Source organism: Urocitellus parryii, chromosome 2 (genome assembly GCF_045843805.1).
Source record: "Urocitellus parryii isolate mUroPar1 chromosome 2, mUroPar1.hap1, whole genome shotgun sequence".
Lineage (NCBI taxonomy): Eukaryota > Metazoa > Chordata > Mammalia > Rodentia > Sciuridae > Urocitellus > Urocitellus parryii.
Genome location: NC_135532.1, coordinates 153936719 through 153946216, shown reverse-complemented (window position 1 = coordinate 153946216; position 9498 = coordinate 153936719). Strand labels below are relative to the sequence as shown.

The following is a 9498-nucleotide window of genomic DNA, read 5'->3' as shown; positions in this document are numbered from 1 at the left end:
GTGTTTTTATGATTGCTCTAAAATGTTTTTGTACTAAGATGATACAGATAAAATTCAAAGGCAAAGTCTGATCATGTAAGTTTGTGAAACATCATATAAATGATGTTTATCCTTATTAGGTCGCTTATGTAATAATTGTGCAAAGACATGGGTTCTCACAGTTGAAGTGAACATACTTAGGTGGATTCAAAAGATTTTGATTTCTCTGGTTTTCTAAACCTCATTAATCGGACAGCAACACAAGATGGCAGCCACCACGGGTTTGGGAATAAAGGTCCCTGGCAACTTCTGACTGATGGAAGAATTCAAAGAAGGCCAGAAAGGAGTAGGAGATGGCACATTAGCTGTGGTATAGAAGATGACAAAGACGTAACACAAGATGGACAGGGACAATAATTAGGCCTCCAAGAAAAATTTATGAAAACAAAGTATACAGCCTTAAAATACCTCTCTTTGTAAGATTTATAACAAAAATTAATATAAATGGAGTTAATAATTCTAATGGAGTAGTGGACCCAGAATCCGTATCAGTACTAGCAAAATGGCAGAATTCACATAGCATCAAAGTTGTTCTGCAGGAGCTGCAGTGCTTAATGATGTCTGAAGAAAATATGAAACTCCTGGAAGGACAGTGGTACAGTAATTAATCAAAAAGTAAAACCACGGGCCCTCATCCCCGTTCCATTTAAGCAGTCTTCATTTTCCACCACAGTAAATTTTCTAGATACATCTTGCAGATCTCAAAGTACTAGAAAGGAAACTCCTTTTCAAAGGCAATTTATCTTAAGATACTGTAAATGATACCAATTTTTTTGTCCATTTGAAATATGTAAGTTGTGCTTTTACAAATCATCCTGCCAAGTGTAACCAGTGTCCATGTAGTTAAACTTCTGTGATCAAGAAAGTCTATTTAAGTTGATTCCCATCATGACCATTGGGGCACATCTAACTCATCTGTGAAAAGACGCATCACACAATCACCTGGCTGCTGATTGCTTGGTCTGGGGATTCTGCCTTCTCCCCCAACTATCTTGCCTGCACCAGCCCTGGGACAGCCCTCCAGTGGGAGACTTGCTATAGTAGAGTAAAGGTTTCATGTCACAACGTGGGGACTACTGCTGGGTGTGGGGAGTGCTTTGCCTACAGCCTGGTTTCTCTGTTAAGTCCTAAATGATGCCCCTTCCAAGCCATCATCATGCCCTATTCTTTTCCACTCCTATCCTTGGCTGAAGTATAAATTAGTAACCTCTGCCTTCTCTGAAAATGGCCTTCAGTGAGGAATTCAGGGTTTTCCCATCTCTCTTCTCCCCCACCTTTATCAAGGGGTGTTGTGTTTTCCCTCCTGCTCAAATCCCTTGTCCTACAATTTTATACCATCCTTCCTTGCTTTGGCTAGAAGCCATCAGGTAAGGTTGGGAAAGTCTCTGATCTCTTTCCACTAATTTTAGAAACGCATACATTTACTCTGCACCAGACTTGGAAATGAGTATTAGGTCCTGGGCTCTGCCACTCAGTCACCCTCCGCTGATGCCTCTTGGGCTCAGGTTTTCACAAGGTGAACAGGGCAGTCACCAGGGTTACACAGACCTGCCAGAACTCAGAGTCCCTGCTGGCTAGATCTGGAGAGAGGCCACATGTAAGTACTTGTAAGTACACAGGGTCCCTCTGGATTATTTCCTCTTCTTGTAACAACTTTGCTTTTAGACAGTGAAAAGGCATGAATGGAATTTCATTGGATTGCTTCTGCCAACTATGTGGGTCTAGTGTGAAATCTAACAACTGAAACCAGAGGAACCTGGACTTGGCAAAGACTCTGGGTTTTAGTGCCACTGCTTCCCACATGCTCAGCAAGGACTGAGGAGGAGCCTGGTGTGCACAGCCTATCCCAGAATAAACGGGCCTAGCCTCCTGGCACACTGATGCATCTTCCCACTTCCTGTTCAGGACCACTAAATGCTGAAATGTGGATGCATACTGAGACAAAGGCAATTCACGATGTTCTGAGGGTTATTTAGTATTTGTGTATAAAACTACCTTTTGAAGCAGCTACTATTAAGTCTGAAAAGCAATCCATGTTCCCATTAATCTTTTCCCAGGAAAACCTTAGTTCTAAGGATTTAACATCCTGTAAGTAAAGTATAACAGTATTCCCTAAGTAGCCTTGTTGTGGTTTGGATGAGGGGTATTCCCCAAAAGCTCATAAGTGAGACAATGCAAGAAGGTTTAGAGGAGAAATGATTGGGTTGTAACAGTCTTAACACAATCAGAGACTTAATCCCCTGACAGAGATTAACTGAGTGGTAATTAAAGTGGTAGGGTGAAGCTGAAAGAGGTGGGAATTGAGGTGTGGCCTTAGAGTATATATTTGCATCTGGCAAGTGGAGTCTCTCTCTGCTTTCTGGTCACCATATTGTGAGCTGCTTCCCTCTGCCACCTTCTCCTGCGATAATGTTCAGCCTCACTTCGAGCCCCAAGGACTGGAGCCGTCCTCCTATGGACTAGAGCTCTGAAACCATGAGCCTCCAAATAAACCTTTCCTCCTTTAAAATTGTTCTGGTAGATCTTTTAGTCACAGTAGTGAAAAAGCTAAGGCAAGGCTTTGTATTGTCAAACAGTTGCCTGATTTTAATATAATAAAAAGTGTGCATTAATATTTTTTTAAAATAGCATTAATCCTCCCATGCTAGCAGAAGCACCCAGCTGGCTCTTGAGGCTGGTTTGTTCTTTGTTTGAAGATTCTGTGAGTCCTCCTGTAAAGTAGTTACCCTGCAATCAGTAACCAACTTTGTGATCCTGCCTCTAAATTTAGGTCATTGTTTCTTGATCTATAACCAGATCCCAACGTGCCCAGGGAACATAAAACCAAAATCTTACATGAGATGGGATAGTTGACAGTAAAAAATTTTAATATTTTATTCCTTCTTTTAGAAAAAAAACTAAAAATAACGTGTGAGAATGGAGTCCTGAAGTCCTAAGTTTGGGAAGAAGGACCAAACCATTGGACTTGGTAAAATTTACCAGTGTGTGTACCTTCTCCAGAGATGTGTTGTTTAGTGTGCCAGCTCTAGCAAATGAAAGTCTTCTGACTCAAGATTGTCTTTTATGGAAGATGTAAACCTTCCAATATTTGCATTGTAGAAAGAGCAATACAAGTATTTATAGAGTCAGAAATAATGAAACAGATTTATTTTCTGCAAAATACTTCTCCAACCCATAACTATGTTTATGAGAAGACCCAGAGAGCACAGTCCCCAGAAAATCATGGAGAAGAGAAGAATCCCATTACCATAGAGTTCTGCAGAAGTCATCCCTGATAGACCAGCATCAAGATAAGAAGTGCTGTCATTTAAGTGTTCTGACGTATTTGATATAGAGTTGATGGATCCAAGAAAGAAGACTGTAATAGTGTCATGTGACTAATAGTTATTTAGTTAAACACTAATCTTGGTGTTGATGTGAAGGTATTTTTTTTTTCAGATGGGCTAACAACTATAGCTCAGTAAGATTATCCTTGGTAATCAGGGCAAGCCTTGTCCAATCTGTTGAAAAATTTAAAGGCAAAATTAAGGAATCTGTGGGGAAGGAGAAATCCCAACTGAGAAATGCAGAGTTGCCTCTTGCCTGAGAATTTCCATCTGCAAGCCTGCCCTACAGATTTCAGACTTACCAGCCCTTCAATCATAGATGTCAATTTCTTGATATCTTGATCTCTCACTCTCTTTCAATTTCTCTCAAATTCCTGCCCTATCTCTGTATGAATCCCCATCTCTTTTCTCTTAGTCCTTACCCTCTACTGTTCCTGGTAGATAGAGGGCAAATGATAGTCCTGGAGTTATGTAAACATAACTTCTGTAACAGAAATCAAGTCTAGACACTTTATATCATGGGGTAGGGATGGGGAGCATGTGATAAATAAACGAACTCTAGATAGGGCAGAGGGATGGGAGGGTAAGGGTGGGGGAAGGAGGTTAGCAATGTTGGTGGAATGTGATAGACATTATCCAAAGTACATGTATGAAGACACGATTTGGTGTGAACATATGTTATATACATACATATAAAAATTGTGCTCTATGTTTAATAAGAATTGTAACACATTCCACTGTCATATATTTAAAAAATAAAATCAATTAAATATTTTTTTGAAAATCAAGTCCAGAGGGATAATAAAAATATTCTGATAATTAGGAATAAATGGCAATGGCTTAAGATAGAGAATACTGTTGCCCTGCAAATTTGTGTACAAATTAAAACAAAAACTGGTCGGTGTATACTTAATATGGATTGCTATCACTCTAATGACTACTGCTTCTCACCCACTACCCAGACCTGTTGCAATTCTAGATCAGCTTATCTGTGAACATTTTAATTAAAAGATAATTGCCATAAGTTTGTAATACGCAGTTTCACTATGGCCTTCCCCAGAAAGTCCTACACCAATTTACCAAGTACTGTCCATTAGGAAAGAGCAATTACTTAGGCATTGGCTCTGGAACTAGTGTGTCATCATGAGATAAATCAGATATGGGACTTAGGGTGTGTAGTCAGAAGTTAAATGAAACTTCAAGCTAAGTCCACATCAAAACAGACTTTGTGAGTTTCCAAATGCACACTGAGGTTATTTTTGTTATCTCTGAATGCATAGTTGGTATACACATAAACTGTAAGTAGAAGAATCCTAATTATCTGCTTCCTGATCAATAAAGTCAAAGCTATTAAAATAAAAAGGGAGTACGGCTGGGTGCAGTGGCACCCATCTGTAATCCCAGAGGCTTGGAAGACTGAGGCAGGAGGATTGTGAGTTCAAAGCCAGCTTCAGCAAATTAGTGAGGACTAAGCAACTTAGTGAGACCATGTCTCTAAATAAAATATGTTTTAAAAGAGCTGGGGATGTGACTTAGTGTTTAAGCACCTCTGCGTTCAATCCCTGGTACTCTCCCTGCTCCCTGCCAAAAGAAAAAAAAAAAAAAAAGAGTATTTTCTGTCTTTGAAACTATCCTTTTTCTCAAACCCAATACTGAAACTTTGAAGAAATTGAAGGAGTAAGTATCAATGTGAAAGTCTTGAAAAGATGTGAGGGTGGTGCTATTGTTTAACTTGCATCCCTCCAAAATATATGTTGATGTTTTAAGTCCCAGTATCTCAGAATATGACCTTATTTGGGAAACAGGGTCATTTTAGATACAATTAGCTAATTTAAGGTAAAATCAGATTGGTGTAAGATGGAACCCAAATCTAACACGACTAGTGTTGCTATGAGAAGAAAGGGATGCAGAGAGAAAAAAATACCATGTTCAGACACAGAAACTCAGATGAAGAACAACTTGTGACAATGCAAGTAGCCACTGGTGTGGCACAACTGCTAGTTAAGAAAAGCCAAGGACAGAGACCACCACTAGGTGCTTGAGAAGAGGCAAGGAAGATGTTTTCTTAGGTTTTGGAGAACCAGGGCCCTAATGGCTTCTTGAGTTTGAGCTTCAGGTGTATAGAACTGTAATGTGGTAAATTTCTACTTTTAGCCCAATTTGTTGTGCTTGGTGACAGCATTTCTTGGAAACTAATCTGTTATTCCTTTCTTTTGTTATTCCTTTCTGCTCATTCATTTTGCACTATTGAAAAACTAGATAGTTCTTAGTGACATTGGAATCTCTCACAGATCAGAGAGTGATTCCATCAGACCAGCTTTATCAAATATGGACACTGGACTGAAGCAAATCAACAAAGCCTTTAGCAACTCAGAGCAAATAGTTGAAATGAAGAATGATTCTTTTAAATCTCAGTACTTCAAGATTATAAAATCAATTGTCTTTCACATGAAGGAGCCAACAGTATCTTTTTTTTCACAACCTATTCACCTTTACGTTCACTTTCTAGTTCTCTAACCCAAGTCAGTCCATGGGGATTTTGACCATGTCACGTTTCCACAGCACATTCCACTTGTCTGCTAAAGACATTCAGCTTATTGGACCTGGTGAGAATAATATGCAAAATACCCAAGAAGACAAATGTGTACAGGTTAATGATCAATAAACCCCAACACAGGACAAATGACCAGGAAATAGAACTACTCATTTTACACCGAGTGTGCTCTATTCCGAGAGGCCATATTTGGGCACATGCAGCAGCCATCCATTACTCAATGACAGTGGTGTATAGAAGACTGGGCACGAGCCCCCTAAAGGCAAAAGAAATTTGCATAAACAAGTGATCAGTATAGCACTCTTACATAGGATACATGGTCCTCTTCGTTCTCATCCCACACTGTTGCTTCTGCTTGACTGAGGAAATAAAAATTGGAAGACAAGTTGGCCTGCCCTCCTAGATGATTTGTAATATGTGATCCTTTCTGGAAAGAGACTACTACTTCTCCTTGGCAGAGATATCATAAGAATGGGAATTGTTTATATTTTAATGTTTATATTTGAATTATTTGTATTTGAAATAGAATAGAATACCTTCTTGGAGCTCTGATTTGGAACACAATACACACAAATACTGACTGGTAGTTAATTTTTACTTTTAAGATAATATTTAATTTGTTTCTGTAGTCGAAGATGGGCAATTGAAGTCATGGTACTTGATTTTGACAAATTTATAGGTCTCTCCCAAGGTTGGAGGAGTCAGGGTGTTTTTAACCAATGGTGGAGAATACAAAACTTAGAATAACAAACTAAAAACAAAATTTGAAATGAAACCCCATCAGTATATAAGAGAGAAAGATACAGAAGTGAAAATAGATGCCAGATGTTCTAAGCACAAGGGGTCAATGTGGCAAAGCTGCAGTTGTCTTGAGAGTACAATGAAGGGAGATTCATGAGAAGCAGAACTGATTGGAAAAAACAGTATGAAAGGAAATAACCAGGGAAATAACTCAGAAGAGACAAGACAGACAAGTATTTTAAATTTGGAATTGGGTTAGATATTGTTGATTATGATTTTTTAAATAAAGAGATTACCTAGAGACGTATTTAAGCTTTCCCAAAGGAACTAAAAATTTAAATACTTTACTTAAAAATTATGAACATTTATCTAGAATTCTAATATTTAATATAAAAAGTGGGGACACTTTAATTAAATGAGAGAGATGGTAGAAGTGAAGTGTTCTCCTATCTTGCTGCCCTCCTTACCATTATTGGCCACTGGTTTGGGGCCCTCTTTTGTTTGTGAGAGTCCTTATTAAGAGCAAGTTCATTCTTGTATATACATTTTTTGCCATATATATAAAATATATATATATATATATATATTTAATGAAAAGAGATACATATATGTGTGTACTTTTCAGTTTTTTAAAAATTATTTTAATCCCAAATATCTTCATGAGAATAATGTTCCCTTAACATGCTGTAGAATAAAATTAATTAGGAGAATCATATATATATGATTCTCCTAATTTTATATATATAAATATATATATAGGAATTCTGTATCTATTTTTATCTATCTATCTATCTATATAAGGAATTCTAATTTCCACACCTACAATCTTTTTTGAGAGAGAGAGAGAGAGAGAGAGAGAGAGAGAGAAAGAATATGAATCTTTTTTTGTAGATGGACATAACACAATGCCTTTATTTTTTATGTGGTGCTGAGAATTGAACCCGGGTCCTGCCAGTGCTAGGCGAGTGCTCTACTGCTGAGCCACAATCCCAGCCCCAAACTTGTATATTTTTAAAAATATTATTGACTTCAAAAGAACAACCCATTTTTTAAAAAAATGTATTTGAAAACTGTAAAAAATAATTATCATAAATTCTCCCATAAATATTACTTAGCCATAAAGAAGAGTGAAATTATGGCATTTGCTGGAACTGGAGGCTATCATGTTAAGTGAAAAAACTCAATCCCTAAAACCCAAAGGCCAAATGGTTTTGCTGACATGGAGATACTAACACACAATAATGTGGGGGTTGGGAGTGAAGTGCATTGGATCAGACAAGGAAAGGGAGGGGGGATGAGAATAGGAAAAACAGTGGAATTAATTGGACATAACTTTCCTACGTTCATATATGAATTCACAACCAGTGTAACTCCACATAATGTACAACCACAAGAATGGGATCCTCATTAGAATAAGTTATTCTCCATGTATGTATAACATGTCAAAATACACTGTACTGTCATATATATCTATAAAGAACAAATAAAAAATTAAATGGTTAAAATATTAAATAAATAAATTATCCCATAGCTTTGATCACTTTTTAGTTATAAGTCTGTTGACTCATTTTTGCAGCCTCATTTTGATTCTTGGAACACAGACTAACTTGAATGCTTAAAATAGAAGAAAAGGTGTTTTGTTCATCAATTCTTCCTTGACTCTCTGGGAACCTAATAGTTTTACCCTACACCTATTTGTAAGTGAGACCTAATGTTTCAGCTAAACCTATAGTGGTTTCTAAGGTTTCATGGAAATAGTATTTACTTTGGAAGATGCAGTGAGTATCTTGTAGGAAAAAGGGGAGAGTTGCATTTGCATGCTTTACAAACTTACTTAATATAATTTCAAATTAGATATCTCAGCTCCACACTTTTCAAATCCATATAAAAATCACATAATTTTCCCATGCTTCTAGCACCCAACTTTTCCAGCCTTCTTGGCTTTGGCATTTCTCACCACTTCTACCTTCAATTCTTAGTATATTTCTTCCTTGTCCTATTTTTTTCCCTCAATATAAGGTACAGTGAAATTTAGTATTTGACTGTAGCCTCACCATTTTCTCAGCATAGGCTACAACTTCTATATGCTCCATTTCTCTGAGAAGTCAAAAGACATCACATTATTATTTCCCACTATATTTTTTTCTATTGAAATTTTAACTTTACATAAGTAGTAGAAAAATTTTCTATGGTTATCCAGTTATGTATGTCTCTTATAACTCCATCTTAAGTATACAGTTTAAAGCCCTATTTTTACTATGGCTTCTCCATGGCACAGTATGGCAAACTTTCTAATATTACACAGATCAAAAGCTATATTATGTTGCAGTAAGAAAGGAATAGAAAAAAATCTCAGTGATGGAGAAAAATCACAATGTATTTCTTGCTTATTCTCTATGTAAATCATGGGTCATCTGGAATTTTGTGCTTTTCCCCACTCTCCAGAATTTAGTCTGATGACATAATCATCATTCTGAACATTGGTGATCATAGTGGCTGAGGGAAAGTGTTATGGGGGGTCTGGTAACAATAATTGAAATCAGCTCAATAGTGATATACATAGTCTCCTCAGACCTCATTGCCCTTCTACAAAGCACATTATGCTAGATGTACAGAAGATGGAAATGCAGAATTAATCATAAATACTACTAATAATTATCACACTGTTAGAAAAATTTCAACCTATCCTTTTATTCCCCACAAATGCAGAAGCACAGGTCTAAAGTTTTGGTACTATTTCTCCCTTGTCTTCTAATTTTATTTATTTCTTGTAAGAGAGTAACACAATAGCTTTGCCATTCATCTTACTTTCTTTTTGTTAATCTCTAGTTTCCTTTT

General features: G+C 37.1%; 1 pseudogene; it reads left to right on the top strand.

The window, feature by feature from the left end:
* The first annotated feature begins 244 nt into the window (after positions 1-244).
* LOC113195068 (ubiquitin-conjugating enzyme E2 variant 1-like) lies at positions 245-647 on the top strand (annotated as a pseudogene).
* Positions 648-9498: the final 8851 nt, after the last annotated feature.